This window comes from Taudactylus pleione, unplaced genomic scaffold (assembly GCF_031769625.1).
Source record: "Taudactylus pleione unplaced genomic scaffold, aTauple2 ptg000802l, whole genome shotgun sequence".
Taxonomy (NCBI): domain Eukaryota; kingdom Metazoa; phylum Chordata; class Amphibia; order Anura; family Myobatrachidae; genus Taudactylus; species Taudactylus pleione.
In genome coordinates this window covers 221,377-233,667 of record NW_028285204.1, presented here as the reverse complement: position 1 = coordinate 233,667, position 12,291 = coordinate 221,377, and the positions used below count along the sequence as shown (strand labels likewise).

The following is a 12,291-nucleotide window of genomic DNA, read 5'->3' as shown; positions in this document are numbered from 1 at the left end:
TACGTTTCTCCTCATATGATTTAAATGTTTTTTTTAAGGTCATTTTCCTGAAATTTGTCATTTGGGATTGTATGTGCCCTCTACTATGACATTGGGCATTGGCCTTGGCAGACGACGTTGATGGCATGTTATCGTCTATGTCATGACTAGTGGCAGCAGCTTCAGCACTAGGAGGAAGGGTTCTTGATCTTTCCCTATTTTATTTCTATTGGAGAAAGTTTGGTCCTCCATTTATGTTATATTGATATATACGTGCGGCTAAGATGCACACAAACACAGAAAATTATTTTTCATTTTTGTTGGAGACTTGTGCACTTTGTGGGTTACACCACCCTTTAAGAAATGAGCCAGCCAGCCCTTTACTTATGGGAAACAGGCGCACGCTTGGTGCTGCTCCTTTGTTGATGCACGTGCGGCTACTGCGCACACAATTCACAAACACAGAAAAAATATTTATTTTTTTTGCACTTGGGGGGAGCACCCCTGATGGACAGAGCACCCCCTGGACAACACTACAGCACACCTTTAGGACTGTGACACTGCACAGGACTTTGGAGTGGACACTGGGCCTGATTCAGAGCTGGATGCTCTGATCAGAGCGCTCGCTCTGAATCAGGGCCAGGCTACCTAAAATTGGAGCGGCCTCTTGGACGCTCGCATAGCTGTGGGTGACCACCCACAGCTTATGTGAGCGTCCATGATGATGGTCGCGATGGTTAAGACCATCACGACCATCGGGCTTGCGATGAGACCCCGCGGTAGGGTCTTATTGCCGGAAGCCCTGGAGTGATTTTGGCTCTATCAGAGCCAAAATCACTCCCACTGACATCACTAGTGATGTCAGTGGGACCGGACCCATGGGAACGCCTCCGTCTGTGCAGCCACGCCTGGCACGCCCACCAAATGGGGTGTGCTGTCACTCACCATCGACAGCACGCCCCCTTTGCTGCGAGACCCCGAGCGACGGCTTCCCCGTCGCTCGCCGGGTCTCCCGCATGCGCACGACGGAGTAGCCTCCATGCGCATCTGGGTACCATCGATCCGCTTGCGAGCATCCTGCGCTCGCGAGCGGTTCTGAATGAGACCCACAGCCCCTATGGACAGCTGACTGTACAACACAGTCCAGCCAGCCCTTATGGACTTTGTAGGAGTGGACACAGCCCCTATGGACAACAGCAGCACAACACAGCACAAAACTACACTGCACTACACTACACTGCACAACACAGCCAGCCCTTATGGACTTTGTAGGAGTGGACACAGCCACAATGGACAACAGCAGCACAGTGCAGCACAACACAGCCAGCCCTTATGGACTTTGTAGGAGTGGACACAGCCACAATGGACAACAGCAGCACAGTGCAGCACAACACTACACTACACAGCCCAGCCAGCCCTAACTCCCACCCTCCCTCTTCACTGTCCACAGCCGAGTGAGAAAATGGCGCCGACGCGGGTACCTAATATAGAATCCAAAACCCGCGAGACCCGGAAGGCGGGATGATGACGTTTTGCCTCGATTTCAGATCCGAGTTAGGCAGGAAAAGTCGAGCCTGACTCGGATCGGGGGGGTTCGGATTTCAGAAAGCCGAGCCCGCTCGCCCCTAATTCTAACTGGTTAATAAAGCACAACTTGGTAAAGTTACCATCACACACTGCTGGCACCTATATCAATACCTATAGGATCTGCCATTTAATGGTTCACAATGGTGATATAAAATGTAATTTATGTCCCTGTAGGTAACCTATCACATGCTGGCGTGGCGTGCATGTCACCACTGGCTTTTTTTAGGGGAATGAGTAGAGACTGGGGCTTCACAACACTGCTATGATGCTGGTAAAATGCACAATTTAAGTCACACCTATATTCATTTACAGTTACAGGTGAGATTAGTTTTAACAGGTTACAAAACTTTCAGTAACAATAAATGGAAAAAAAATCTTCCAAATGTTACTTGAACCACTATATGGCGATTAGTTTAACGAGCTGTAAACTGACTTGGAATTGTACCCGGCAGGTTTATAATTTAATTCTGTGAGTGTTTTATATACTTTTATGTCTGGATCTTAAGTCTCCACTGCTGAATTGCTTCCTAATGTTCTGTTCACATGTCTGTCCTTCACCCTTCATTTATATGCAAACCTCTGGGCTGAAGTCACCAGTATTCTCTAATGTAATTATCTGTATCTCTTCTTGTTATTGCATTGGCATATATACATGCTAACATACATACACATATATACTAGGGGTGAGCGGGTTCGGATTTCTGAAATCCGAACCCCCCCGAGCCCCCCCGATCCGAGTCCGATCCGAATCAGGCTCGACTTTTCCCGCCTGACTCGGATCTGAAATCGAGGCAAAACTTCATCATCCCGCCTTCCGAGTCTCGCGGGTTTTGGATCCTATATAAGGTACCCACGTCGGCGCCATTTTCTCACTCGGCTGTGGACAGTGAAGAGGGAGGGTGGGAGTTAGGGCTGTGTAGTGTAGTGTAGTGTAGTGCTGCTGTTGTCCACTACTTCAAAGTCCATAGGGGCTGGCTGTGTTGTGCTGTGCTGCTGTTGTTAATAGGGGCTGTGTCCACTACTTCAAAGTCCATAGGGGCTGGCTGGACTGTGTTGTGCAGTCAGTTCTCCATAGGGGCTGTGTCCACTCCAAAGTCCTGTGCAGTGTCCCAGTCCTAAAGGAGTGCTGCAGTGTTGTCCAGGGGGTGCTCTGTCCATCAGGGGTGCTCCCCCCAAGTGCTAAAAAAATAATATATTTTCTGTGTTTGTGAATTGTGTGCGCAGTAGCCGCACGTGCATCAACAAAGTAGTGCCAAGCGTGCGCCTGTGTCATAAGTAAAGGGCCGGCTGGCTTGACCGTTAAGGGTGCTGTAACCCCCGAAAGTACACTCCAGTCCAAACCAAAAAAAAAAATATTTTCTGTGTTTGTGAATTGTGTGCGCAGTAGCCGCACGTGCATCAACAAAGTAGTGCCAAGCGTGCGCCTGTGTCATAAGTAAAGGGCCGGCTGGCTTGACCGTTAAGGGTGCTGTAACCCCCGAAAGTACACTCCAGTCCAAACCAAAAAAAAAATTATTTTCTGTGTTTGTGAATTGTGTGCGCAGTAGCCGCACGTGCATCAACAAAGTAGTGCCAAGCGTGCGCCTGTGTCATAAGTAAAGGGCCGGCTGGCTTGACCGTTAAGGGTGCTGTAACCCCCGAAAGTAAACTCCAGTCCAAACCGAAAAAAAAATTATTTTCTGTGTTTGTGAATTGTGTGCGCAGTAGCCGCACGTGCATCAACAAAGTAGTGCCAAGCGTGCGCCTGTGTCATAAGTAAAGGGCCGGCTGGCTTGACCGTTAAGGGTGCTGTAACCCCCGAAAGTACACTCCAGTCCAAACCAAAAAAAAAATTATTTTCTGTGTTTGTGAATTGTGTGCGCAGTAGCCGCACGTGCATCAACAAAGTAGTGCCAAGCGTGCGCCTGTGTCATAAGTAAAGGGCCGGCTGGTTTGACTGTTAAGGGTGCTGTAACCCCCGAAAGTACACTCCAGTCCAAACCAAAAAAAAAATTATTTTCTGTGTTTGTGAATTGTGTGCGCAGTAGCCGCACGTGCATCAACAAAGTAGTGCCAAGCGTGCGCCTGTGTCATAAGTAAAGGGCCGGCTGGCTTGACCGTTAAGGGTGCTGTAACCCCCGAAAGTACACTCCAGTCCAAACCAAAAAAAAAATTATTTTCTGTGTTTGTGAATTGTGTGCGCAGTAGCCGCACGTGCATCAACAAAGTAGTGCCAAGCGTGCGCCTGTGTCATAAGTAAAGGGCCGGCTGGCTTGACCGTTAAGGGTGCTGTAACCCCCGAAAGTACACTCCAGTCCAAACCAAAAAAAAAATTATTTTCTGTGTTTGTGAATTGTGTGCGCAGTAGCCGCACGTGCATCAACAAAGTAGTGCCAAGCGTGCGCCTGTGTCATAAGTAAAGGGCCGGCTGGTTTGACTGTTAAGGGTGCTGTAACCCCCGAAAGTACACTCCAGTCCAAACCAAAAAAAAAATTATTTTCTGTGTTTGTGAATTGTGTGCGCAGTAGCCGCACCCGCATCATCAAAGTAGTGCCAAGCGTGCGCCTGTGTCATAAGTAAAGGGCCGGCTGGCTTGACCGTTAAGGGTGCTGTAACCCCCAAAAGTACACTCCAGTCCAAACCAAAAAAAAAATTATTTTCTGTGTTTGTGAATTGTGTGCGCAGTAGCCGCACGTGCATCAACAAAGTAGTGCCAAGCGTGCGCCTGTGTCATAAGTAAAGGGCCGGCTGGCTTGACCGTTAAGGGTGCTGTAACTCCCGAAAGTACACTCCAGTCCAAACCAAAAAAAAAATTATTTTCTGTGTTTGTGAATTGTGTGCGCAGTAGCCGCACGTGCATCAACAAAGTAGTGCCAAGCGTGCGCCTGTGTCATAAGTAAAGGGCCGGCTGGCTTGACCGTTAAGGGTGCTGTAACCCCCGAAAGTACATTCCAGTCCAAACCAAAAAAAAAATTATTTTCTGTGTTTGTGAATTGTGTGCGCAGTAGCCGCACGTGCATCAACAAAGTAGTGCCAAGCGTGCGCCTGTGTCATAAGTAAAGGGCCGGCTGGCTTGACCGTTAAGGGTGCTGTAACCCCCGAAAGTACACTCCAGTCCAAACCAAAAAAAAAATTATTTTCTGTGTTTGTGAATTGTGTGCGCAGTAGCCGCACGTTAATCAACAAAGTAGTGCCAAGCGTGCGCCTGTGTCATAAGTAAAGGGCCGGCTGGCTTGACCGTTAAGGGTGCTGTAACCCCCGAAAGTACACTCCAGTCCAAACCAAAAAAAAAATAATTTTCTGTGTTTGTGAATTGTGTGCGCAGTAGCCGCACGTGCATCAACAAAGTAGTGCCAAGCGTGCGCCTGTGTCATAAGTAAAGGGCCGGCTGGCTTGACCGTTAAGGGTGCTGTAACCCCCGAAAGTACACTCCAGTCCAAACCAAAAAAAAAATTATTTTCTGTGTTTGTGAATTGTGTGCGCAGTAGCCGCACGTGCATCAACAAAGTAGTGCCAAGCGTGCGCCTGTGTCATAAGTAAAGGGCCGGCTGGCTTGACCGTTAAAGCGTGCTGTAACCCCCGAAAGTACACTCCAGTCCAAACCCAAAAAAAATTATTTTCTGTGTTTGTGAATTGTGTGCGCAGTAGCCGCACGTGCATCAACAAAGTAGTGCCAAGCGTGCACCTGTGTCATAAGTAAAGGGCCGGCTGGCTTGACCGTTAAGGGTGCTGTAACCCCCGAAAGTACACTCCAGTCCAAACCAAAAAAAAAATTATTTTCTGTGTTTGTGAATTGTGTGCACTGTGGCTGCACGTGCATCAACAAAGGAGCAGCGCCAAGCGTGCGCCTGTGTCCCATAAGTAAAGAGCCGGCTGGCTCATTTCTTAAAGGGTGGTGTAACCCACAAAGTGCACTACTCTCCAGCAAAAATAAAATAATATTTTCTGTGTTTGTGTGCGCTTTAGCCGCACGTATATATATCAATATAACATAAATGGAGGACCAAACTTTCTCCGATAAAAATAAAATAGGGAAAGATCAAGAACCACTTCCTCCTAGTGCTGTTGCTGCTGCTGGGAGTTGTTCATCATCCCAGAGAGGAAGTAGGAACATCACTACTTTTACTAAACAATTGACCCTCCAACAGTCCCTAGCGATGAGGATGAAGTACGACAGCAGTCATCCTGAAGCAAAACGTATAACTGAGGCCTTGACTGCTATGTTGGTGTTAGACGTGCATCCGGTATCCGACATTAGTGCAGTGGGATTTAGACAATTGATGGAGGTAGTGTGTCCACGGATCCAAATCCCGTCTAGATTCCACCTGCATCCTCAAAGCAGCAGCGACAAGCGTGCGTCTGTCTGTTAAAGGGTGGTGACACCCTCAAAGTGTGCTACACAAACAATTAAAATATTGTTCTTTTTTTTTCTGTCTTTGTGAATTGTGTGGGCTGTAGCCGCACCTGCATCCTTAAAGCAGCAGCGACAAGCGTGCGTCTGTCTGTTAAAGGGTGGTGACACCCTCAAAGTGTGCTACACAAACAATTAAAATATTGTTCTTTTTTTTTCTGTCTTTGTGAATTGTGTGGGCTGTAGCCGCACCTGCATCCTTAAAGCAGCAGCGACAAGCGTGCGTCTGTCTGTTAAAGGGTGGTGACACCCTCAAAGTGTTCTACACAAACAATTAAAATATTGTTCTTTTTTTTTCGGTCTTTGTGAAATGTGTGGGCTGTAGCCGCACCTGCATCCTTAAAGCAGCAGCGACAAGCGTGCGTCTGTCTGTTAAAGGGTGGTGTAACTATCAAAGTGTTCCAAAAAATAAAAAACTATTTTTTTAATGTGTTTGTGACTTGTGTGCGATGTAGCCACACTTGCATCCTCAAAGCAGCAGCGACAAGCGTGCGTCTGTCTGTTAAAGGGTGGTGACACCCTCAAAGTGTGCTACACAAACAATTAAAATATTGTTCTTTTTTTTTTGGTCATTGTGAAATGTGTGGGCTGTAGCCGCACCTGCATCCTTAAAGCAGCAGCGACAAGCGTGCGTCTGTCTGTTAAAGGGTGGTGACACCCTCAAAGTGTTCTACACAAACAATTAAAATATTGTTCTTTTTTTTTCGGTCTTTGTGAAATGTGTGGGCTGTAGCCGCACCTGCATCCTTAAAGCAGCAGCGACAAGCGTGCGTCTGTCTGTTAAAGGGTGGTGTAACTCTCAAAGTGTTCCAAAAAATAAAAAACTATTTTTTTAATGTGTTTGTGACTTGTGTGCGATGTAGCCACACTTGCATCCTCAAAGCAGCAGCGACAAGCGTGCGTCTGTCTGTTAAAGGGTGGTGACACCCTCAAAGTGTGCTACATAAACAATTAAAATATTGTTCTTTTTTTTTCTGTCTATGTGAATTGTGTGGGCTGTAGCCGCACCTGCATCCTTAAAGCAGCAGCGACAAGCGTGCGTCTGTCTGTTAAAGGGTGGTGACACCTCAAAGTGTTCTACACAAACAATTAAAATATTGTTCTTTTTTTTTTGGTCTTTGTGAAATGTGTGGGCTGTAGCCGCACCTGCATCCTTAAAGCAGCAGCGACAAGCGTGCGTCTGTCTGTTAAAGGGTGGTGACACCCTCAAAGTGTGCTACACAAACAATTAAAATATTGTTCTTTTTTTTTCTGTCTATGTGAATTGTGTGGGCTGTAGCCGCACCTGCATCCTTAAAGCAGCAGCGACAAGCGTGCGTCTGTCTGTTAAAGGGTGGTGACACCTCAAAGTGTTCTACACAAACAATTAAAATATTGTTCTTTTTTTTTTGGTCTTTGTGAAATGTGTGGGCTGTAGCCGCACCTGCATCCTTAAAGCAGCAGCGACAAGCGTGCGTCTGTCTGTTAAAGGGTGGTGACACCTCAAAGTGTTCTACACAAACAATTAAAATATTCTTCTTCTTTTTTCTGTCTTTGTGAATTGTGTGGGCTGTAGCCGCACTTGCATCCTCAAAGCAGCAGCGACAAGCGTGCGTCTGTCTGTTAAAGGGTGGTGTAACCCTCAAAGTGTGCTCCACAAACAATAAAAATATTCTTTTTTTTTCTGTCTTTGTGAATTGTGTGGGCTGTAGCCGCACTTGAATCCTCAAAGCAGCAGCGACAAGCGTGCGTCTGTCTGTTAAAGGATTACATCGGTGACAGCATCCAAGTAGGCATGTCAGACAGTCCGTACCTGTACTGGCAGGAAAAAGAAGCAATTTGGAGGTCCCTGTACAAACTGGCTCTATTTTACCTGAGTTGCCCCCCCTCCAGTGTGTACTCCGAAAGAGTGTTTAGTGCAGCCGGGAACCTTGTCAGCGAAAGGCGTAGGAGGTTGCTTCCACAAAATGTGGAGAAGATGATGTTCATAAAATGAATTATCAACTCTTCCAGGGAGACCAGCCTCCAGAACATACAGAGGGACCTGTGGTTCCAGCAGGGACGAATTAATACTCTGTGAGGATGAGGATGTACACACTGAAGAGGGTGAGGAATCGGTGGATGAGGAGGATGAGGATGACATCTTGCCTCCGTAGAGCCAGTTTGTGCAGGGACAGATAAATTGCCAGCTTGTTTTGTGGGGGCCCAAACGAACCAATCATTTCAGCCACAGTTGTGTGGCAGACCCTGGCGCTGAAATGATTGGTTTGTTAAAGTGTGCATGTCCTGTTTATACAACATAAGGGTGGGTGGGAGGGCCCAAGGACAATTCCATCTTGCACCTCTTTTTTTTCTTTGCATTATGTACAGTTTGGGGCCTAGTTTTTCAATGCCATCCTGTCTGCCACTGCAGTTTCACGCCTAGATGGGTCACGTGTTTGTGCCGCCCACTTGTGTCGCTTAGCATAGTCATCCAGCTACCTCGGTGCAACCTTTTGGACATAAAAACACTATTGTGAGGTGTGAGGTATTCAGAATAGACTGGAAATGAGGGGAAATTAAGGTTATTGAGGTTAATAATAGCATAGGAGCAGAAAAACCTACAAATTCTGTGATTTTAGCTGTTTTTATGCTTTTTTTCAAAAAAATACAGATCCAAAACACAAAACCCAGAACCCAAAACACGGAAGGGTGGTTTTGGCAAAACCAATCCAGATCCAAAACACGAAGAAAGATCCAGATCCAAAACCAAAACACAAAACACGAAAAGTGGCCGGTGCACACCCCTAATATATACACACTAACATACATACACATATATACATAAACATACACACTAACATACATACACTAACATACATACTCATGTATACACATGATAACATAACATTACACATACATACACATGTATACCCATTATAGCATACATACACATATTTACATAACCACTTACATACATACACTAACATACATACACATGATAACATAACATTATACATACATACACATGTATACCATAACACTACACATACACATTATAACATAACATAACATAACAGTACACATACATACACATGATAACATAACATTACACATGCATACACATGATATAACATTACACATACATACACATGTATACCCATTATAGCATACATACACATATTTACACTTTTGATTCAGCAGCTGCTGGTTGCTAGTGGGGACGGGCACCTTGCATTGTTAGGCCCCGCCCCCTCACAAAGTAATGCTGCTATTTGCTTTGAAATTGGGGGTGGGGCTTGTTATGTTGGCTCCGCCCCCATTGTGGCCAGCTAGCTGTAGAAGGAAATCATATTGTTACGGGGGGTTTCTAGGTATTCTGAAACCCTCCCTGCATGCACCAGTGGCCCACAGCTGATTAATTACCTGGCCTGAGTCCTGGCAGAGCCGCTCCCTAGGACCCTCATCAGCGTCATGGATGTGATGCATCACGTGACACTGATGAGGGGACTCGGGAGCCGCTCTCTGCTATATGCAGCACTGACTGTGCCCCTGTTTACATTAGTACTCAGAGTGGCAGCAGATGAGCTCCCATCCGGGATCAGCTGCCACCGGTCACCTGCTCTCAACAGGGTTACACTGACGCTGTGTAGGGCCCCTTTGTGTGTTGGGGCCCAGGGATGATCTGACCTTTCGCACCCTCCCCTAATCCAGCCCTGTCTGACATGCAATGTATTCTGGAATGGTTTGTGACTAAGCTAACCACTGCCCAGGACAGTGCTCTACAACTACCTCCTGGACACAAACCAACCAGTTCAGTCTATCCAGACAAGAAACTAAGCCACACACATGGGTTTGTGAGGAGAGAATTTACTTAGTCAAAAGGAGAAACCTTCAGAAACCTCTACTTATACTGTATGACATCCTAAAACCCCACCGAGAACTTTCCGATTAGATGCTAACACATACCCAGAACATCACCAAATCCGTTTAGCTATTCACAACACGAGACCCCTATATCCTATGCCAGGACCCAACCTCTACCTCTTATCTGCTAAGTATAATAGAGCCTTCCATTCTGTTTATGGCTTGTAAAGGACCAAACAATAATACATTTTAGCTGTTTACAACACAGATCAGGAAATCAGAAGATTCTCAGCTAAATGTCCCTCCTACCTCTCATACCAGCCTCCCATGTATAAATCTTCTCTTACTAGCCTCCCATGTATAAATCCTCTCTTACCAGCCTCCCATGTATAAATCCTCTCATACCAGCCTCCCATGTATAAATCTTCTCTTTCTAGCCTCCCATGTATAAATCCTCTCTTACCAGCCTCCCATGTATAAATCCTCTCTTACCAGCCTCCCATGTATAAATCCTCTCTTACCAGCCTCCCATGTATAAAGCCTGTCTTACCAGCCTCCCATGTATAAATCCTGTCTTACCAGCCTCCCATGTATAAATCCTACCTTTCATACCAGCCTCCCATGTATAAATCCTATCTTACTAGCCTCCCATGTATAAATCCTATCTTACCAGCCTCCCATGTATAAATCCTCTCTTACCAGCCTCCCATGTATAAATTCTATCTTAATAGCCTCTCATGTATAAATCCTCTCTTACCAGCCTCCCATGAATAAATCCTGTCTTACCAGCCTCCCATGTATAAATCCTGTCTTACCAGCCTCCCATGTATAAATCCTGTCTTACCAGCCTCCCATGTATAAATCCTCTCTTACCAGCCTCCCATGTATAAATCCTACCTTTCATACCAGCCTCCCATGTATAAATCCTATCTTACTAGCCTCCCATGTATAAATTCTATCTTACTAGCCTCCCATGTATAAATCCTGTCTTACCAGCTTCCCATGTATAAATCCTACCTCTCATACCAGCCTCCCATGTATAAATCCTATCTTACCAGCCTCCCATGTATAAATCCTATCTTACCAGCCTCCCATGTATAAATTCTATCTTACTAGCCTCTCATGTATAAATCCTCTCTTACCAGCCTCCCATGTATAAATCCTATCTTACCAGCCTCCCATGTACAAATCCTATCTTACCAGCCTCCCATGTACAAATCCTGTCTTACCAGCCTCCCATGTATAAATCCTGTCTTACCAGCCTCCCATGTATAAATCCTATCTTACCAGCCTCCCATGTATGAATCTTCTCTTACCAGTCTCCCATGTATAAATCCTCTCTTACCAGCCTCCCATGTATAAATTCTCTCTTACCAGCCTCTCATGTATAAATCCTCTCTTACCAGCCTCCCATGTATAAATCCTATCTTACCAGCCTCCCATGTATAAATCCTATCTTACCAGCCTCCCATGTATAAATTCTATCTTACTAGCCTCTCATGTATAAATCCTCTCTTACCAGCCTCTCATGTATAAATCCTCTCTTACCAGCCTCCCATGTATAAATCCTCTCTTACCAGCCTCCCATGTATAAATCCTCTCTTACCAGCCTCCCATGTATAAATCCTCTCTTACCAGCCTCCCATGTATAAATCCTATCTTACCAGCCTCCCATGTATAAATTCTATCTTACTAGCCTCTCATGTATAAATCCTCTCTTACCAGCCTCCCATGTATAAATCCTCTCTTACCAGCCTCCCATGTATAAATCCTATCTTACCAGCCTCCCATGTATAAATCCTATCTTACCAGCCTCCCATGTACAAATCCTGTCTTACCAGCCTCCCATGTACAAATCCTGTCTTACCAGCCTCCCATGTATAAATCCTGTCTTACCAGCCTCCCATGTATAAATCCTATCTTACCAGCCTCCCATGTATGAATCTTCTCTTACCAGTCTCCCATGTATAAATCCTCTCTTACCAGCCTCCCATGTATAAATCCTCTCTTACCAGCCTCCCATGTATAAATTCTATCATACCAGCCTCTCATGTATAAATCCTCTCTTACCAGCCTCCCATGTATAAATCCTATCTTACCAGCCTCCCATGTATAAATCCTATCTTACCAGCCTCCCATGTATAAATTCTATCTTACTAGCCTCTCATGTATAAATCCTCTCTTACCAGCCTCTCATGTATAAATCCTCTCTTACCAGCCTCCCATGTATAAATCCTCTCTTACCAGCCTCCCATGTATAAATCCTCTCTTACCAGCCTCCCATGTATAAATTCTATCTTAATAGCCTCCCATGTATAAATCCTGTCTTACCAGCCTCCCATGTATAAATCCTGTCTTACCAGCCTCCCATGTATAAATCCTGTCTTACCAGCCTCCCATGTATAAATCCTGTCTTACCAGCCTCCCATGTATAAATCCTGTCTTACCAGCCTCCCATGTATAAATCCTACCTTTCATACCAGCCTCCCATGTATAAATCCTGTCTTACC

At 45.6% G+C, this 12,291-nt stretch overlaps 1 protein-coding gene across 1 annotated transcript in view; it reads left to right on the top strand.

The window, feature by feature from the left end:
- The window catches only part of LOC148474891 (zonadhesin-like), a 97,378-nt gene that overhangs the window by 70,091 nt on the left and 14,996 nt on the right, over positions 1-12,291 (top strand). The gene's annotated exons all lie outside the window — the stretch shown is intronic.